Source organism: Pleurodeles waltl, unplaced genomic scaffold (genome assembly GCF_031143425.1).
Source record: "Pleurodeles waltl isolate 20211129_DDA unplaced genomic scaffold, aPleWal1.hap1.20221129 scaffold_37, whole genome shotgun sequence".
Lineage (NCBI taxonomy): Eukaryota > Metazoa > Chordata > Amphibia > Caudata > Salamandridae > Pleurodeles > Pleurodeles waltl.
The window spans coordinates 11,707,139-11,727,543 of record NW_027150076.1 but is presented as its reverse complement, the minus strand read 5'-3'; the positions used below and the strand labels follow the sequence as shown (position 1 = coordinate 11,727,543).

Sequence of the window (20,405 nt, the reverse complement as noted above, 5' to 3'; positions counted from 1 at the left end):
AGAACAAAAAAGCATTAAAATTTCACATTTAGGTGCTTGGTCTCCTGGTTTTACACAAAATGTCAAGAAAACAGTTATAGAAGATTTTAAAAAAATCTCATTCAGTGCAAAAAGTCACTGAGAAAAAATTGCTTCACGTATTCTAAAGATGAAGTGCATGATTACAAACAGCAATGGACTGGACTAATGGGCTCAAATACTGAGCTTCCATAATTCAAATCGGCTTAGTGTCGTATCGTACTCAAATAGCAAAAAACACTCCATTGTTCAGTGATCATAGCAGTAATCCCTGCTTCTTCCAAACCGCATATAAGCAGCGACTAAATGCAAAGACTACTAGGGGGCTGGTATCCATCTTAAAAATCAGAAGAGCTATTCTATATTGTCTTACACCTAGCACTTGGCATAGAGGCCCTATCCATGCCCATCTTGTCTATAATATGACTGGAATGTGTTCAACATCCTGTCAAATCTGTTCAAAGTGAACAATGAGCAGAATTTCTATTGTCGGACTTCCAGTTTTTGGTAAATGTATTAGCTAACAAAATGAAGAACCAAAATTTACTATACAGTGCTTCGGCTTGGCTGGGTGCAATTACCACCAGGTAGAGCTCTAGGGAAGGGATGTATTTATTAGCCAGAAACTCCTCCGTAAGTCCTCCAATTTTAGAATCACTGTGATAGGACTGGATCTTGAAGCCTTTTCTACCAAAGCATTAGTGCCTGGGTAATGGATGTGGGATCACTCCAACAACTAGCCATCCCTATATTACCCAAAAGCGTTGTATTGGACCCAAGGAATTGGGTGCATTTTCCCAGTGTTCATAATTTCAGTTAGGTCACATCTGAAATGTAACAACTCAGGAGTGGACCACAATGTAACGCAATGGAGGAGAGGTCTAAGGGAGGCCAGGTATCCTATCAAAGAACAAGGGAACCTGAGGAGTATTCTATGGCAGACTAAATAGGGATATAACAAATCAGTTTTCCCTGTGAGACAACCCATAAATATTCCCTGCTCCCCAAATTTCAGACCCTACAAAGCTGCACTTTGTGTCATTGCACAGTACACCTTAATGGCGAGGGAGACAGATTCAGGAGTTATACCTTTATATCTTTTAAAGATGGCAAATGCTCTTTGTTGGAGGATCATTTCGCTTATCTATAGTTGTGATCTCCAAAAACATGAGTTGTCTAGTCTACCAGGTAATCTAAATTGTTGACAGAATGTAAAGTCCAGCCTTTCATCGAAAACCTCCTCTAAAGGACCCGTGCAGGATAGCACCATGACCTTGGTTTTTGATGTATTCAGTTCAAGGCCTCGAGCTACATGGAAGTCAACAAAGTTGGTAAGCGGATTCTGTAGCCAATTTGGGGTGCAGGAGACAATCAGGGTATCATCTGCGAGTAAAAGGGAGGGCACAGAGTTGCCTCCTATCTTTGATGCATCGTGCGTGCAGTTGCTTAGAGATTTAGTAAAATTGTGTATGTAGAGAGAGAATTAGGGGTGAGGCAGGATCACAGCTTTGACGCACCCCACACTCAACAGGTATGAGGGTCAGAAGTTTGCCCCCACCTTACTTGGGAAAAGTCTCCTTTGTGAAGTTTCATAAAAATACTTAGTATTCCCATTGAGGCAAGGGTAGACCATGGGGAATACCAGGTGACCAAATCGAAAGCCGCTCTTAAATTCACAAATCCCACATACAGGTAGGTGATGTTGGATAATCCCAGGTACTTTCAGCACAAGATGAGACTTAAACAAAGAATCTGGTCCATCATGCTCACCTTAAGGCGGAAGCCTGCCTGTAGAGACAAGAGGATGTGAGATTCTGCTGTAGAGAAGTCTACATCGTTTTGGAATTCATCCATAGCCACATTATTAGAACCAGTTGGATTGGTGTATAATGCTGCGTAGTATTCTTTGAATTCTTCATTCATCATACCTTGTGTATGCACTAATTTGCAAGACCTATTTCAGACAGATTGGGAGAGGGGGTACACTCTTTGGTTTTATTAACCAGACAAGCAATTTCCGTGCCCTATCACAAGTAGAATGCGTTCTAGTCAAGCAGGATGTCATGTCTATGCGTTGTAATCATCCTAGTAATTCAGCATGTTTATTTGTAGTGCCCTTTAGTTGCCACCTTTGTCCTGCAGTTATCACCATTTCTCTCTCTAATTCTTGCAAGGAGTCTTCCTCTCATTTGAATTCAAAGTCAATAGTTTAACAAACAGCTATCTTAGTTTTTATACATATGATTCTAACCAGAACTCCAAACACCTCCTTCTCCAGGAGGGGAGTGCAGGCAGTATTCCCATTTTTATTAAAGAAATGAGTGATTGTGTCTCTTAAATGTTTCTGTAAATGTTGAGTCAGTCAGGAGGGATATAGCTTATAGGTATAATTGAGTGTGGATTCTTCCCTCCTGTATGTGTAATTCGAGAGGGTCATGGACTGATAACATCCTGCCTCTGTAGGACACATTGTATACATACAGGAGTAACATAGTGGGATAAACAAAATGGTCCATGCATCCATGGAGATCATGGGGGGCAGGTTAAGAGGCAGGGAGTGAGTGGCAGTGCAGTAAGGGAGTGAGTCAGAGGCAGTGCAAACAGTGAGTCAGTGGCAGTGCAGGGAATGAGTGGCAGCGCAGGGAGTGAGGAGCAGTGCAGGAAGGGAGTGAGAGACAGTGCAGGAAGGGAGAGAGAGGCAGTGCAGGAAGGGAGCGAGAGGCAGTGCAAACAGTGAGTGAGTGGACGTGCAGGAAGGGAGTGAGTGGCAGTGCAGGGAGTGAGTGGCAGGGCAGGGAGTGAGAGGCAGTGCAGTGAGTGGAGGTGCAAGGAGTGAGTGGCAGGGCAGGGAGTGAGTGGCAGTGCAGGGAGTGAGTGGCAGGGCAGGGAGTGAGTGAGAGGCAGTGCAGTGAGTGGAGGTGTCAGGTGTCATGATAAAGGTAATCTATTGTCGTAATGCCTTTAGAAGCCCAAGAAGGGACTAACGTTAATGATTTTGGAGTATGGATATTTTCTTAGTGTACCAGATGTAGGTGCAAAAAGATTTGTAAAACTTAGGCCCGTATTTATACTTTTTGACGCTAAACTGCGCTAACGCAGTTTAGCGTCAAACATTTTTGCGCCGGCTAACGCCATTCTGAAGCGCCATGCGGGCGCCGTATTTATTGAATGCCGTTAGCCGGCGCAAGCAGACCGGCGCTGCCTGGTGTGCGTGGAAAAAAACCATGTACACCAGGCAGCGCCGGCGTTGGGAAAAATGGCGCTAGGGCGTCTTAAAAATGGTGCAAGTCAGGTTGACGCAAAAAATCGCCTCCACCCGATTTGCGCCATTTTTAACGACGCCCAGACGCCATTTACATGACTCCTGTCTTAGTAAAGACAGGAGTCATGCCCCCTTGCCCAATGGCCATGCCCAGGGGACTTATGTCCCCTGGGCATGGTCATTGGGCATTGTGGCATGTAGGGGGGCACAAATCAGGCCCCCCTATGCCAAAAAAATATATAAAAAAAAAAAAAATTATACTTACCTGAACTTACCTGAATGTCCCTGGGGTGGGTCCCTCCAGCCTTGGGTGTCCTCCTGGGGTGGGCAAGGGTGGCAGGGGGGGTCCCTGGGGGCATGGGAGGGCAGCTGTGGGCTCATTTTGAGCCCACAGGTCCCTTAACGCCTGCCCTGACCCAGGCGTTAAAAAGAGGCGCAAATGCGGGGTTTTTTGACCCGACCACTCCCGGGCGTGATTTTTGCCCGGGAGTATAAATACGACGCATTTGCGTCGCAGTCATTTTTTTGGACGGGAACGCCTACCTTGCATCTCATTAACGCAAGGAAGGCGTTCACGCAAAAAAATGACGCTCTTTAATCATACTTTGGCGCTAGACGCGTCTACCGCCAAAGTATAAATATGGCGTTAGTTTTGCGCCGAATTTGCGTCGAAAAAAACGACGCATATTTGGCGCAAACGGAGTATAAATATGCCCCTTAGTGTCGAGGATCGAATGCAACGACAGGATGGCAGAGACAGTATCTTTAATGATTTTCTGGGAAAACTTGCTTGGGATGTGAGACATCGTTGAGGACGGGGGTGGAAAAGGGTGGCAGATTGTGGCTTCATCAGGTAGCCAGATAGGTGTACATTCAGTATTGGTGTCAAACCAGCGTGCACCTTGGGTGACTAGAAAGGCTGTCTGTTACGTGTACCAGTTAGGGAAATAGCATCCACCTAAATCCCTTGATGCCCTTAGCTTTTTCAAACTAATTCTAGGTTTTTTGTTTTCCCAGAGAAAGGAAACGATCGCTTTGTCGACGCTTTGGAAAAAGTCTGTGGCTATTCGAATTGGGATCACACTACAGAGGAAGTTGATTAATGGAGAGACCATCCTTTTAATGGTCTCCAGCCTGCCCCACCAAGATATGTGTTTCGGGGACCATATTGCTAGTAGTTCTTTAATTTTGGCTTGGGTTTTATATTAATTGGATGTGACTGATTCTTCGAGATTATTGGAAAACCAAATACCAAGGGAGGATTTCTATTGGAAATGTAAGGGCCAATTACCGACGGATGAGAGTGGATATTAAGAGGAAGGGTCTCTGTTTTGTCTTTGTTCAGGGAGTATCCAGAGTATTGAGTAAATTGATTTACAATAGAGAGGATTTCCAGTATAGCCGATTCCGGGGATTCAGCGCCACTTCCGTTACATCTGCCTCCAAGTCTTTACTGGGCGCTTGGATCATAAATAACCATAAGTAGCGATGGTGGCTCAGCGCTGCCAGGGCGGGATAGTTAGATGCGTTATGCAGTGAGTAGACACAGTAGAGGATGTCAGACCTTCGTTATGTGAGCATACACCTCGAGGCCAAATCAACGGAACTGGGCCACGCTCTGTCCTTTTTATATGTTCTAGGCGTTCATTGTAAATAGGTCTTAGATACACAAATCCTGCAGGTCGTTCATTACATGTTCGATGTTTTTTAAACTTACAGTCCGATCCTTGACTTGCTGGGGGGAGGTTGGGAGCACCTTCCTCATGTATCCAGATGCTCTGGGCAGGTCAGGAGTGTGGGGCAGGCTGTGTGCTTGAAGCCCTCCCGTCTCGTTTCTATCCAAGGCTTGCGAGCGCAATTTCTCATCAGTGGGGTCCAGGGACTCCCATTTCAGCTCAATTCTGGGGAGGTTCGGTGGGTTGAGTGATGCGGTTGTGCTAAGCCCTCCCTAATCTGCTGTTTGCGTGCGCGGTCTCCGTGTCCGAGGGATACACGGTAGCTAAGGTCCCAAACATATACTGTGCTTCTGTCTTTTTCTTATGGCTCAGAATGAACGCATTGGGCACCGGGACCGGAGAATGCGCGCTGGGCTCCGGGTAGGTCGGGCGCACCGAGCGGGTCGGGCCAAGTGATCAGAGCAGTTTCGGTGCATGCGCCCCCATCTTGAGCTCCAAGGAGGCACGCTGCAGGCACATTAGGCCAACATATCAGCATTGTGGTGAGTCTTCATGGCGATCATTCAATGTAGGGCAGTCGCGGAATGCCTTAAAATGTTTTTGGGGTTCATAGAGATGTTTGGGGCCAAGTTTGCAGTCATGTTGTGCAGCAGGCTCGGAGCAGCTCACAGGAAAGCCGCTATATTGCGCGTATGCTGACCACGCCCCCCCCCAATAGCTATCAATTATATTAAAGACACAGAGGTGAGTATTATGTATTACTTTCCTTGGTTTGTCTATACAGCAGCCAAGTTAAATGTAGTAACAAAAAGACTGCCATTCCAGAACCCACTGGAATTCCTCACTGCAGCAGTCTGAACTGGGTGCACTGTCATGTCTCAGTACCTGTGCACTTCTTCTGTTGGTTCCTCACAAGCACCTACCTGTGCACCTCCTCTGTCGGTACAGCCAGGCGAGCTTCTAAAAATGAAGCTTGTGATACCTGTACTTCCAGCCGTGGCCGTTGACTATCAGACTGTTACCTGATGTCTTCTCTGTGCAAGCATTGAGTTGATCCCCGCGTTTTGACTAACAGTGAGCCTGCAGAGTGAATGTGCAGACTTAGGGGTGTGAGGGGCAGGTGATGGAAAGGAAATCAGGTGAACATGGATATAAGAAATGCCCAAAGGCAGAAATGCTGCATCCACCTGTTAACAACGGACACTTCCTCCCGCTCTGCCAAAGGCTTTTCTGGCCACAGAGAAGCTTCCTCTGCACTAAACGGACAGTACTAAGGGCCAAATTTAGGTTTTAGAGGAGGGGTTAATCCGTCACAATGGCGACGGATATCCAGTCCGCTGAAATCGAAATCCCATTATTTCCTACGGGATTTAGATTTCGGCAGACAGGATACCCATCACCATTGTGATGGAGTAACCCATCTGCCAATATCTAAGACAGGCCCATAGTCAAATACCCTTAAAAGGAAGAAAAAGCAACAGTTGTTTAATATGAACACATCTGTTGGCTACAGGACATGTCAGGTCAATTACTGATTGTGATGGCTTCAATCTATTAAGAGCTAAATGGCTGATAATGCTGTTGTTTGTGCCCCTTGTCTATGTGCATGATGTAAAGGTACGTATTCCAGTGAACCCATCCTTCTGGAAGGAGCTGCAGCTTAAAGCAAAATAAAATCCAAAATGTATCTGCTTTAGGAAGAACTAAAGAATCTCTCTGTGTGAAGTGTCCAGGCCAGAGCGAGGCCGTGGAAGCTGCACTAGTTTCAGGGAGATGGACCAATATTATGGCGATAGAAAATCCACCTCAACGCACAACTTCCAGGGGGGCTGTAGAAAGTGGCAAAGATAGCTTTACATATAACAAAGTCAAGAAAGGAGTTCGCACTTTAGCTGATCCAATGTGAACAGAAAAGGAGTGTGAATGGAGTTACTTATATTATACACTTCCTGGAGAGTTTCCTTTGTAATATGCTTCCTGGAGAGGTTCCTTTGTAATATGCTTCCTGGAGAGTTTCCTTTGTTATATACTTCCTGAAGAGGTTCCTTTGTTATATACTTCCAGAAGAATTACCTTTATCATATACTTCCTGAAGAATTAACTTGGTTATATACTTCCTTAAGAGTTTCCTTTGTTATATACTTTCTGTAGAGTTTGCTTTGTTATATACTTCCTGAAGAGCCCTTTATTATGTACTTCCTGAAGAGTTTCCTTTCTTATATACTTCCTAGGAGTTTGCTTTATTACGTACTTCTTGAAAAATTACCTTTCTTCTACACTTCTTCAACCTAAAGTAGCAGCATCCTGTCCCCATCCATCTCTCTTTCTGCAAACTGTTCTTGTTTAGATTAAATCTTGTCCATGTGCACCTTCCTAAAGCTGTACCTGTAGCATGTGGGTGCTCCCTGAGCGCCCCTCCTTTGCCAAGTTATTCTGTGAACACTGGTAAACGTCCGCTTCTTCTGAAGTGAAGAAGATGCAATGTTCTCAACAGAACTTTTAGCTAAATATTTGTATATGATTAAATGCCCCTTGAGAGTTTCAACAATGATGAAATAATGACTTTTACAACCAGATAAATATTTTGTATTCATGTTCCTTTACGTTTCCATTTAGCGATTTTCAATCTTTTTACATCCAACAGGAAACAAGCTTTGAATGCGCAAAATGATTATGAATAATGAAGATAATATTGTAAATCTGGAAAAACGGTCAGAAATGATGAGATCCAGTATTCAGGAAAACATCAGTGCAGTCGGCGACTGAGAAACCTGCACATAAACAGATCCTGGAAGAAGCAGACAAGAGCAGTTCAGTGAATGTAAGAGCCTGAGCTGTGCACCTCCACGCCACAAGACGAAGAAATGACCTCTAGAAAATGAAGGCAACAAAACTGACAAACCTTCCAATGGAGTGAAGCCAGACAACTGAAGGGCAAGGGAAAGAAGAGTTCTGCCGTCTAAAATACAGAGCACGGTCCCAATTTGCACTGACCAGAAGGGGGTGAATCTTTACCCGCAAGCGTCCAAAACCATTATCCAATCTAAAGACAAAATCACTCAAAAAGAAGCCTTGCACATATTATGAGCGTGGCCATGTCGGCCCATCAGGAAACACAGTCATGGAATGTAGTTAAATATATACCAGATCCTGAGACACTAACCAAGAAAGACAAATCATACGCCTGCAGCAAGAGCTTTTGTTTGTCGTCAGAACTAAAGCACCCTCGGCGAACACACACATGTGAAAGAAAATACAATGAATGCGTTAATATCGTCAGTCATTCAGCACTCTTAAAAGGTCATCAACGAACATGCATGGGAGGAAAACCATACCATTGCAATGAATGTGAAAGAAGTTTTAGTGATTCTTCAAATCACATGGCTCATCAGCGAACACACACAGGGGAAAAGCCATTCAAGTGCAGTGAATGTGTGAGGAGCTTTAGTCGATTACTAGTCCTACAAAGATATCAGCGAACACACGCAGGGGAAAAAACATTTAGATGAAGTGAATGTCTGAAGAGCTTTAGTCGATTAACACTCCTAAGAGAGCATCAGCGAATACATACAGGGGAAAAGCCAGTCCAGTGCAGTGAATGTCTGAAGAGCTTTAGTCGATTAACAGTCCTAAGAGAGCATCAGCGGATACATACAGGGGAAAAGCCATTCCAGTGCAGTGAATGTCTGAAGAGCTTTAGTCGATTATCGAACTTACAGAGCCATCAGCGAACGCACACGGGATAAACCATTCAAGTGCAGTGAATGTGTGAATAGCTTTAGCCTGTTATCAATTCTACAAGTACATCAGCGAACGCACACAGGGGAAAAACCATACCATTGCAGCGAATGTGGAAGTAGTTTTAGCGAATTTTCAACATTAAGGAGGCATCAGCGATCAAACACAGGTGAAAAACCATACCATTGCAGCAAATGTGGAAGTAGTTTTAGTGAATCTTCAACATTAATGGGACATCATCGAATACACACAGGGGAAAGGCCATTCAATTGCACTGAATGTGTGAAGAGTTTTATTCGATTATCAGCTCTCCAAAGACATCAGCGAACCCACACAGGGGAAAAACCGTACCATTGCAGTGAATGTGGAAGTAGCTTTAGTTACTCTTCGACATTAAGGAATCATCAGCGAACACACACAGGGGAAAAACCATACCATTGCAGCGAATGTGGAAGAAGTTTTAGTGAATCTTCGACATTAAGGGTTCATCAGCAGATACACACAGGAGAAAAGCCATTCAAGTGTAATGACTGTGGAAAGAGCTTACGTACTTTATTACACTTAAAAAGGCATCAACGAACACACACTGGGGAGAAACCATTCAATTGCACTGTGTGTGTGAAGAGCTTTAGTCACTCAGCACTCCTAAAAAAGGCATCAACATACACACTTGGGGAAATCCATTCAGATGCAGTGAATGTGTGAAGAGTTTAAGGGGGTCATTCTGACCTCGGCGGTAAAAGGCGCTTACCGCCGGTCAGAAGACCGCCATAACACCGCCGCGGTCGCGGTAAACCGCCACGGTCATTCTGACCCGCTACTTGAAAACCTCCAAAAACCCGACATCCACAAAAGTCCGCCACACCAAAGGTCAGCGAAAAAATGGCGGTGACCAAACCTCCACCGTCACGCCAACACAAAAACGCCCATGCCATTCCGACCCACGAATCCACGCAGCGGTCTTTCAACCGCGGTATTCCATTGGCGGTACACACCGCCACGCTCAAAATACACACACCCTTACAAAACACAACCACATTGGACAATTTGAAATACACACACCTGATACACATACAAACAACACTCCCACACACCCAATACAATATAAAACATGAAGAAATAAATTTTGACTCTGCATTATGTGCAATGTTATGCGTCAAAAAATATGACGCACAATGTGTATGCGTGAAAATATGACGCATAACGGGAAAATAAAAACGGCGGCCATTTTATGCAGGAAGTGATGTAATAGGATATTCTGTTTACAAAATCTGTACTGTGAGTTAACTTTCACTTTCACTTTGCAGTCTCTGATTTATCTAGACTGTGTGGTTGTGTGAAAAGTGTAGTCCTGTGTTTAACTGCTTTTGTGTCCTGTGTACCTTGTATTTTGTCTTTTTGTGATCATAGTCTTGTTGTCTAATATTGTCTTAGTCTGTTTAGTGTACTTTTGTCCAATCCTGTTTTTGTTTGTATTGTCTGTGGGAGTCTGTTCTGGGTAGTTTAACTTTGGGGTTAGTTGGGCTATTTTTCTTAAGTTTTCTTTTTCCTTTACTACTCTACCTTTCCCCATTTCCCACTTTTACTTGTCTATCTCATTTTTCTCCTTTAAAGTAGTAAATATGTCAGGTAGGCCTCGGCTTGCCAGGATGGGTTAGGAGGAATTGGGGGGATTCATTTGGCTCGTTTGCCATTTCCTCCCACTCATGCTGGAGGCTGGGGGCCGTGTGATACAGGGGTATCACAAGGAGGCACGGAAAGTCCGGTTGGGGAAGGTGCGCCATCACGTGGTCCGGGTGTACAGGAGCATGAGGAATGAGCATCAACTGAAGCACCGCTGGGCTGATCTCATATCCAGGGAGCAGGACCTGCTGGACCACCTGGGAATCAGGATTGGTGGCCATGTTGATGAGTACAAATCAATTACATGTGAATAAATGAAATCTGTGTGGGGACATGTGATGATTGTTACCCAATCTGCTAGATAAGTAGCTGACTGTGTATAATGCTAGGGAAACCTAATGTGTATTTGTTGCACAATGTGTAGGAAGACCAATGCTAGCAGTCAGATGGCTCATGTTGTCAACACATACCGGATGCCTGTAGCTGTATGTAATGTAGTGTTGCCTTTGTGTCAGACAAGTGACACATTAATGCCTCTATTTGAACCCTACAGGTCATATTGGCCAGTGAGAAAGTCATGTAGAAACAACATACCTACATATGTTGACGCCATAGCTAGACAGAAAATTGTAAACCCATGATGATGCTATAAATGTGTGGTGCCTTGACGTCACATGAAGTCCGCTATGTTGTCCACACATATGTCACATGTGTGTCTGGTTGCTGTGTGTTGAAAATGTCCACCTAGCCTGTTTGATTGTGAGGGGTCATGCAGTCCTCAAGTAACCAGCTTTTGGATGTCTCTCTGGGATGCACATGATGAGATGTATGCAAGCCATTATTGTTGGGGCATACTAATGGAGGGGTATCTTTGACAACACCGGACTGTCCTGGCCACTGCATGTGTGTAGTAGGGTGTGTAACTGTAGCAGGAGACTCATCCATTGTTAATGTTGAATAAAAATTCATCCATGTAGTATGAGCATGTGGGAAAGTGTATCATTACCATGTCATATTCACACAGTGTCATAGTAACTGCAATTATTTGTCAGAGCACCGAGTCTGAGTATATTCTTCCTTTCATGCTTTACAGGTGGACCAGCACCGTACACCGTGGGAGAGGTGGCACATTTTGAGGACCCCGATACCTACAGTGAGTGTGGCCTGAGTGCTATATTTATTGTTTGCTAGTGATGCATGATGGACTACTGTGTGTTCAACAGAATTCATGATTTGATGCACTGGCCGTTCATTGTCGTTGTTGCTTTAGTGGGATTTCAAATATCACTTCTGTTTCTGTAGACCAATACTTAGCCATCTCTCAGATTTAGGGGCTGTAGGTCATTCCAGTTGGGCCGCTATGGGGAATGGGATGAGTCATGTGGAATACACTGGTTAATGTAAGAGTTGCTCTGGGACTTGGCTTGAACTGAGTCTGCATATCAGACTGACATTCTCCCAGATAGCTTTGGCAAATGGCTTGTATGAAATGTGCAGCTTCCTAGTTGAGGATGCACTGTGTACACTGTAGGTTGGATCTTCCGGGGGCATGTACTTCCACTAGTTGAACTAGAAGTGTGTGTGACTAGAGTGCAATGGCCTAGGTGTTCAGTCGACTCATGATCATGGGTGTTCTTGCTCCTCTGTGTGTGTTGTAAAATATGCCTCACTGATAGTATGTGATGTTGGCCTCAGTCAGAGCATTTTGACATGTGTGGACCTTGGATATGACAATGTTTGGCTGACTCCAACGTGTTGCTAGCCCTTCATTGGTGTTGTGTGGGAAGGCACATACTTGTTGACCTTTCTATACACTCCTGGGTGTGCATTGAACATGGGATTGTTGGTTGTTCTTCCCACCCCACCCTCAAAGACTGCCATGTGATTGGGAATAGGGTACCTAGGACTGTAGCAACTAGTATGTTACACGTACTTGTGACCTTTTGCAACTTTGTTTAGAACCTAGGGCCAGATGTAGCAAACAGTTTTCAAGTTGCAAACGGCATAAATTGCCCTTTGTGAGTCGCAAACGTCTGTTTGCTATGCAGAAATGTATTTTGTGATTCGGAGCCGGCTCGCAAAATGCATTTCCGACTCGCAAATAGGAAGGGGTGTTCCCTTCCTATTTGCGACTCGCAGTGGTATGCAATTCCATTTGCGACCGAGTACGTGGTCGCAAAGGGAGTCGCAGTTACCATCCACTTGAAGTGGATGGTAACCCACTCGCAAACTGGAAGGGGTCCCCATAGGAACCCTTCCCCTTTGTGAGTGGACTCAAAAACTTTTTTTCCGAGCAGGCAGTGCTCCAAGGGACCACTACCTGCCATGAAAAAATCCGAAATTAAAGTTTTTTTTTTTTTTCTAAGTGCAGCTCGTTTTCCTTTAAGGTAAACGGGCTACACTTGGGAAAAATAAACCTGCTTTATTTAAAAGCAGTTACGGACATGGAGGTCTGCTGTTCCCAGCAGGCCTCCATCCCCGTGAGTGCCCATAGTCGCTAAGGGGGCGCAAATTGGGACCCACCTCATTGATGTTAATGAGGTGGGTCTTAGCGACCCCATAGCGACTCGCAGACGGTGTCGGAGACACCGTTCTGCATAGCAAATTGCGAGTCGCAATTTTCCGTCTTCCTACATCTGGCCCCTAGTGTACACATTCGGTTATGGCCCATGGGTTCAATATTAGCAAACAACAAATTTCAAATGGCATTGAGTGAGGGTTGTGATAGTTAGCACATAGAGGGACATATGTAGTGAAGTCAGTATGCGGAAGAGGTGCAGCCATAATGTCAGATGCATTAGGCATTATTTAGATGAGTAGTTTAGGGTGATGTCATCCATCATGTAGAGACATGGATATGCTAGGTGTGAGATGCCCTTATGTATGCATGCTTCACATGTACTTCCTCTGAGCCTTTAAGTGAACTATGTTGTGACAATTGCTGCAACAAATACATTACAAGTAATGTACAAATAACCCATTGTGCTATTCCACCCAATGCAATTCCAAAGGTAAATATTTGCCATTTCTCTTCACAGCTGCAAACATGAGTGACGCAGATAGACACCAATTTGAGAGGCGTGCCATGCGATACAGGCACATCCTGCAGGTGCAGTCGGGGTACCGGAGGATGGCCCGAAAATATAAATCCGATCGGGCCTCCGGGGCATGGTGGGCCTCACCACAGGGTGGGCCTACATTGCCCACAACAGCCACCAACACCACATCCACCAGGTCTCCCCAAGTGACCCCAGCAACGTCGGGAACAGTAGACCCTGGCTCATCCTCAAGACCTGGACCCAGCCATGTTCTACAACCAGGACAGTCCAGTGGGCATTCAACTGCTGGCACAAGCTTCACCTCGGCCGGCACACAAACAGCATCAGCCCCTCCTGTGGACCCAGCCGCATTCCTGGCATTGAGCCGTAAATTGGACAAGGTGTTCAATAAGGTGGACAAGCTGAGCCAGGATGTGGCGTATATAAAAAAAAGGGTTCGCTCCATCAGGCGGACCCTACGGAGGGCCAACCTCTAGGACATTTGCCCTGTTGAACTTTTACCCCTCCCCTCTCTCCTCTTTTCTATTTTGTACTGATAGTTGGGTTTTGGGGATTAGTATTAGGTTAGTATAGGTAATTAGCTTAGTTAGTGTTAGGGAAGAGGGTGGGGGGTCCTTATTCTTTCTATCTTTATTTTTTGTGTCTGGTCAATGTTGGGATTCATGTTTGTTTAACCTGTTAGGTGCGGGCGTCGGCCACTGGCCGACGCCCACACACCCTCCCTGGTGCGGGTCACGACCAGTGGCCGACACCAGGAAGGGTATCAATAAATCCTCGGGTGCGTCGCACCCGAGGATTTATTTTTTTTTTTAAACCCCCCCCGGGAGACACGGAAGCTTCCGTGTCTCCCCCCGCCCCCCCCACCCGCCCCTTTGTGACGTCAGCGCGCCTCGTGGCGCGCTGACGTTGCAAAGGTGTTTTCCCCATCAAGGCAGGAAGCAGCCTTGCGGCCGCTTCCTGCTTTGATGGGGAAAACGGCCTTTCTCACGTTCGGGAAGGCCTCGTAAGAAAGGGGAGTGTCTCCCCTTTCTTACGAGGCCTTCCTGAAAGTGTTTCCTGGCCCCCGATCGCAGCACAGCTGCGATCGGGGGCCAGGAAACACTTTCAGGAAGGCCTCGTAAGAAAGGGGAGACACTCCCCTTTCTTACGAGGCCTTCCTGAAAGTGTTTCCTGGCCCCCCGGTCGCAGCTGTGCTGCGATCGGGGGCCAGGAAACACTTTCAGGTTTCCTGGCCCCCCGATCGCAGCACAGCTGCGATCGGGGGCCAGAAACAGTTTGAGAAGGCCTCGTAAGAAAGGGGGAGAGTCTCCCCTTTCTTACGAGGCCTTCTCAAAGTGTTTCCTGCCCCCCGATCGCAGCACAGCTGCGATCGGGGGCCAGGAAACACCACTAGACGCCAGGGATTTCACTTTGGGGGGGCGGCCCCCTCGGAAAACGGGCCGCCCCCCCCCCGGGGGCATAATTAATAAATAAAAAAAAGGTAGGTGCCCCCTGGGGGGGGGCGCGATTGCGCCCCCCCCCCCCCCCCCCAGGGGATTGTTGTTTTTTTTAAAAAAAAATAATAATAAAAAATAAAAAAATGACAGGGGGTCGCCCGTGGGCAGGGTGACCCCCTGTGGGGGCAATTTTTTTTTTAGATGTTGTAGGGTTTCCCTGGGGGCCATTTTGGCCCCCAAGGAAACCATACAACAACTAAAAAAAATAGATCTATATATAGATCTATATTTATATATCTATGTAGATAGATATATCTATGTACATGGATATATCTATAGATATATCTATGTACATAGATATATATATATATATAGAGGTAGATCTATATATACCAAAGAGATTTATAAAGTGTGCTACTCACCTGTGAGGGTCTCAAGGCGCTTGGGGGGGGGGCGGGGGGAGGGAAAGGGGCTGGGAGGTTCACTGTTCGAAAAGCCAGGTTTTGAGGCCCTTCCTGAAAAGAAGTAGGTTTTGGGTCTTGCGAAGGTGGGTTGTGAGGGCGTTCCAGGTTTTGGGTGCAAGGTAGGAGAAGGATCTGCCCCCGGTGGTGGTGTGTTTGATGCGGGGGACAGAGGCGAGAGAGAGGTCAGCTGAGCGGACGTTTCGTGTGGGGGTGTGGAAGGTGACTCTCGTTGAGGTAGGCAGGGCCTGTGTTGTGGAGTGATTTGTGTGCGAGGATGAGGATCTTGAAGGTGATCCTTTTGTCAATGGGGAGCCAGTGGAGGGATTTGAGGTGTGGAGAGATGTGTTCGTGTCGGCGGAGGTCGAGGATGAGTCGTGCTGCTGAGTTCTAGATGCGTGTAGTTTGCGCTTGAGTTTTAGAGTGGTGCCGGCGTAGAGGGCGTTTCCGTAATCAAGCCTGCTGCTGATGTGTGCGTGAGTGACAGTTTTTCTGGTCTCTGTGGGGATCCATTTGAATGTTTTTCAGTATACGGAGTGTGTTGAAGCATGAGGAGGTGAGAGCGTTGATTTGTTGGGTCATCGAGAGGGAGGAGTCTAGGATGATGCTGAGGTTGCGTGCGTGGTTGGCGGGGGTGGGTGCAGGGCCTAGCGTGGTGGGCCACCATGAGGGGTCCCAGGTGTTTTTGTGTGGGCCAAAGAGGATTATTTCAGTTTTGCTTGAGTTGAGTTTCAGGTGATTGGCTGTCATATATATATCACTTTTGTCAATATGTGTGTGGTTTCCCTGGGGGGAAAAGGGTCCGACTTGTCTAGTGGCAGTTTTAGTGCCATAAAGAAGCGCAGAAGGTTTATATGCCTACTGCAAAGAGCAAATCTGTATTTTATGTAAATAGCTGAGTACATTAGCAAAGTCTATGGAGAGATGAAGGGCACTTTTGCTGGGTGGTAATGAGGGAATCCGAGGAGGAGGGAGTGGGAGCACCAATAATGATTGTTGGACTGGGCGCAGGAGGTGCTAAAGACTGTGACGAATGGTATGTGACAAGGTGTTTTTTGAGTGTCTTGAAAGTACGTGCTGATTGAGGGAAGAAGCGCAGGTAAGGTGGCCTCTACTGTTGCACGTATCTCACACACCATCGATTTTGTGACTGTCTACGTAGGCTAGTGTTTTAGAGCAACAGTTTAGCCAATAGCAGAGATGGCATCTTGATGGATGACTGCTGCCTACACTCGGGTTATAGAGGACCGCTCTGACATAGGATCAGAGACTGAGACATCAGATACTGAGACAGCATCTGAGGGATAGGACAATGGCGCAGACTCTGGGAGTGATTTTTCAGTCAGAGGAGTCCCATTCGATAACTCCTCTTCCAGTACATTATGAGGGAGGTGATGAGGACAGTCCTGCTGTCCCTTCGCAAGCTGTTTGTGCAACTGGGTAATAGTGGGTTAGGTCAACCCAGAGAGCAGGTGAATGCGGCGGCAAGCAGAGAGAGAGTGCTCTCTTGGGAGCTCCCCAATTTAGTTCAGCCCCAAATTCCACCACCCAAATCATATTGTGGAGACATCAAAATTATCCATGGCAAAACAAACTGGTTTTGTAAGGCAGGCACCTGTGTTTTTGGTCCTGGATTCGGCGGCCATATAGAGAAACACACTAAACCCAAACATTTCTGGAAACTAGACATTCGGGGGAGTCCACAGAGGTGTGACTTGTGTGGCTTCCCCAAAGTTTTCTTACCCAGAATACCCTGCAAAGCTGAAATGTTGAAAAAAAACTCAATTTTTCTCGCATTTCTGTCACACAAACTACAGGAATATGCTGGGATCCACAATATTCCTACCACCCAGTGACTCCTCACCTGTCCTGATAAAAACACTACCCCACTTGAGTGCCTACACCTAGTGTCTGTGTCAGGAATGGATCACCCCAGGGTCAACAGCTGCCTCACGTAAGGACCAACATTGACCGTTGTGTGATCTATTCCTGTCGCAGGCACCAGGCCTAACCACACAAGTGAGGTATCATTTTTATCGGGAGGTTTGGGGGAACGCTGGGTGGAAGGAAATTTGTGGCTCCTCTCAGATTCCAGAACTTTCTGTCACCGAAATGTGAGGAAAACTTGTTTTTTTAGCCACTTTTTGAGGTTTGCAAAGGATTCTGGGTAACAGAACCTGGTCCGAGCCCCGCAAGTCACCCCTCCTTGGATTCCCCTAGGTCTCTAGTTTTCAGAAATGCACAGGTTTGGTAGGTTTCCCTAGGTGCCGGCTGAGCTAGAGGCCAAAATCTACAGGTAGGCACTTTGCAAAAAACAGCTCTGTTTTCTGTGATGTGTCCACGTTGTGTTTTGGGGCATTTCCTGTCGCGGGCGCTAGGCCTACCCACACAAGTGAGGTATCATTTTTATCGGGAGACTTGGGGGGACGCTGGGTGGAAGGAAATTTGAGGCTCCTCTCAGATTCCAGAACTTTCTGTCACCGAAATGTGAGGAAAACTTGTTTTTTTAGCCACTTTTTGAGGTTTGCAAAGGATTCTGGGTAACAGAACCTGGTCAGAGCCCCGCGAGTCACCCCATCTTGGCTTCCCCTAGGTCTCTAGTTTTCAAAAATGTACAGGTTTGGTAGGTTTCCCTATGTGCCGGCTGAGCTAGAGGCCATAATCCACAGGTAGGCACTTTGCAAAAAAACAGCTCTGTATTTTGTGAAAAAATGGGATGTGTCCACGTTGTGTTTTGGGGCATTTCCTGTCGCGGGCGCTAGGCCTACCCACACAAGTGAGGTATCATTTTTTTCGGGAGACTTGGGGGAACATAGAATAGCAAAACAAGTGTTATTGCCCCTTATCTTTCTCTACATTTTTTCCTTCCAAATATAAGAGAGTGTGTAAAAAAGACGTCTATTTGAGAAATGCCCTGCAATTCACATGCTAGTATGGGCACCTCGGAATTCAAAGATGTGCAAATAACCACTGCTCCTCAAAACCTTATCTTGATCCCATTTTGGAAATGCAAAGGTTTTCTTGATACCTCTTTTTCACTCCTCATATTTCAGCAAATGAATTGCTGTATACCCAGTATAGAATGAAAACCAACTGCAGGGTGCAGCTCATTTATTGGCTCTGGGTACCTAGGGTTCTTGATGAACCTATAAGCCCTTTATATCCCCGCAACCAGAAGAGTCCAGCAGACAAAACGGTATATTGCTTTCAGAAATCTGACATCGCAGGAAAAAGTTACAGAGTAAAACATAAAGAAAAATGGCTGTTGTTTTCAGCTCAATTTCAATATTTTTTTATTTCAGCTGTTATTTTCTGTAGGAAAACCTTGTAGGATCTACACAAATGACCCCTTGCTGAATTCAGAATTTTGTCTAGTTTTCAGAAATGTTTAGCTTTCCGGGATCCAGCATTGGTTTCACACCCATTCCTGTCACTAACTGGAAGGAGGTTGAAAGCACCAAAAATAGTAAAAATGGGGTATGTCCCAGTAAAATGCCAAATTTGTGTTGGAAAATGTGGTTTTCTGATTCAAGTCTGCCCGTTCCTGAAAGGTGGGGAGATAGTGATTTCAGCACCAGAAACCCTTTGTTGATGGCATTTTCAGGGAAAAAACCACAAGCCTTCTTCGGCGGCCCTTTTTTCCCATTTGTTTGGAAAAAACTAAATTTTCACTGTATTTTGGCTATTTTCTTGGTCTCCTCCAGGGTAAACCACAAACTCTGGGTACCATTAGAATCCCTAGGATGTTGGAAAAAAAGGACGCAAATTTGGCGTGGTTAGCTTATGTGGACAAAAAGTTATGAAGCCCTAAGCGCGAACTACCCCAAATAGCCAAAAAAGGGCTCAGCACTGGGGGGGAAAAGGCCCAGCAGCTAAGGGGTTAAAAAAAAAAAAAACATTATGATTGTTTAGGATAGTATAGTATGTGTGTAGGTTAGTAAGTGTTGTCCTGCATGTGTCCTGTCTCATAATGGTGGGTGGGGGGTTGATGTTTAGATCGTTTCGTTACATGTGTAGATTAAGTTTAGCTTAGGTTAGTTAGGGACAGTTGTGGGTTAGTAGTAGTCAGGTTAGATTAGTGTAGGTATTACTTTTCCCTTAGTTGCCTCTTGTGTTAATAAATAGTAATAAATATATAGTTAACCCTTTACATGATGCGTATATGCTACTTTATCATGGCCTTGACATCAGTGTAGGTGAATGTTTTTGTATGACATTAGTGTCCTATGCTCGCCATCCCCAGGAAATGGAGGTTTAACATGCCAGCTACCCGTGTGATAACTTGGTAAGTATCCACCATTTGGGAGACCCACCCTTGGTAGTTTGCATTGATCACCAAGGTTTTGTGTTGGTGAGTATGTATTCTACTTCACAAAGTGTGCTTCCAGACTTGTTATTGTGGGTAATTTCATAGGTCGGACTGCAGTGTGAAGTTCAGGGAGATCTTTGTAGATGAGGAGTTGTTAACACTCTTGTCTTGTTGCCTTCATTGCTGACCTACATCATGTGTGTACTAATTCTGCATGACTTTCCTTCATGGAAGTATACTCACAAAGGGTGATTGATGCAGTGTTATTTTTTTATGTTTGCTTACATTTTGCAGCATAATTTCATGTTTTAGTATTGCATGGTGCCTACATTTCTCAGCCACCATTAGTTGACTTGAATTGCTATAGATGGTGCATCATTCTGTCCAACACAGCATGATTGTGTGTGGTTAGTCCCTTCATCAGTTATTCTCCTCAGTATGGTAAGGCTATGATGCAATCCTGGCCACTGCACAGATGTTTCAGACTATATGATGTCAGGACAGTTGTATTGACAATCTACATGGTTGCCACACAGGCACTTTGGAGTTATGTACTGCACAGTTGAAGTGTGAAATAACACAGAGACATAATAGGTGTGCAAGTGCTATTTATTGATAGGTGCTGTAGTGCAAAATGTCCATTGTCCATGTTTGCTGGGTCCGTTCTGGTGCATTCTTACATGGTGATCCTACAGAAGGGGTGTGGATGATGCTCCTGACATGCTGGGGTGATGTCACAGACAGTGCAGAGGGACAGGAATTGGCAAATAGTAGGAGGGAGACATTCACTGGCAATGCTGACAAGTCATACAGTGGATTGCAG

The 20,405-nt window shown here is 45.6% G+C and overlaps 1 pseudogene; it reads right to left on the bottom strand.

The window, feature by feature from the left end:
* LOC138276144 (zinc finger protein 850-like) overlaps positions 1–20,405 on the bottom strand; it is a 96,976-nt pseudogene that overhangs the window by 5,995 nt on the left and 70,576 nt on the right.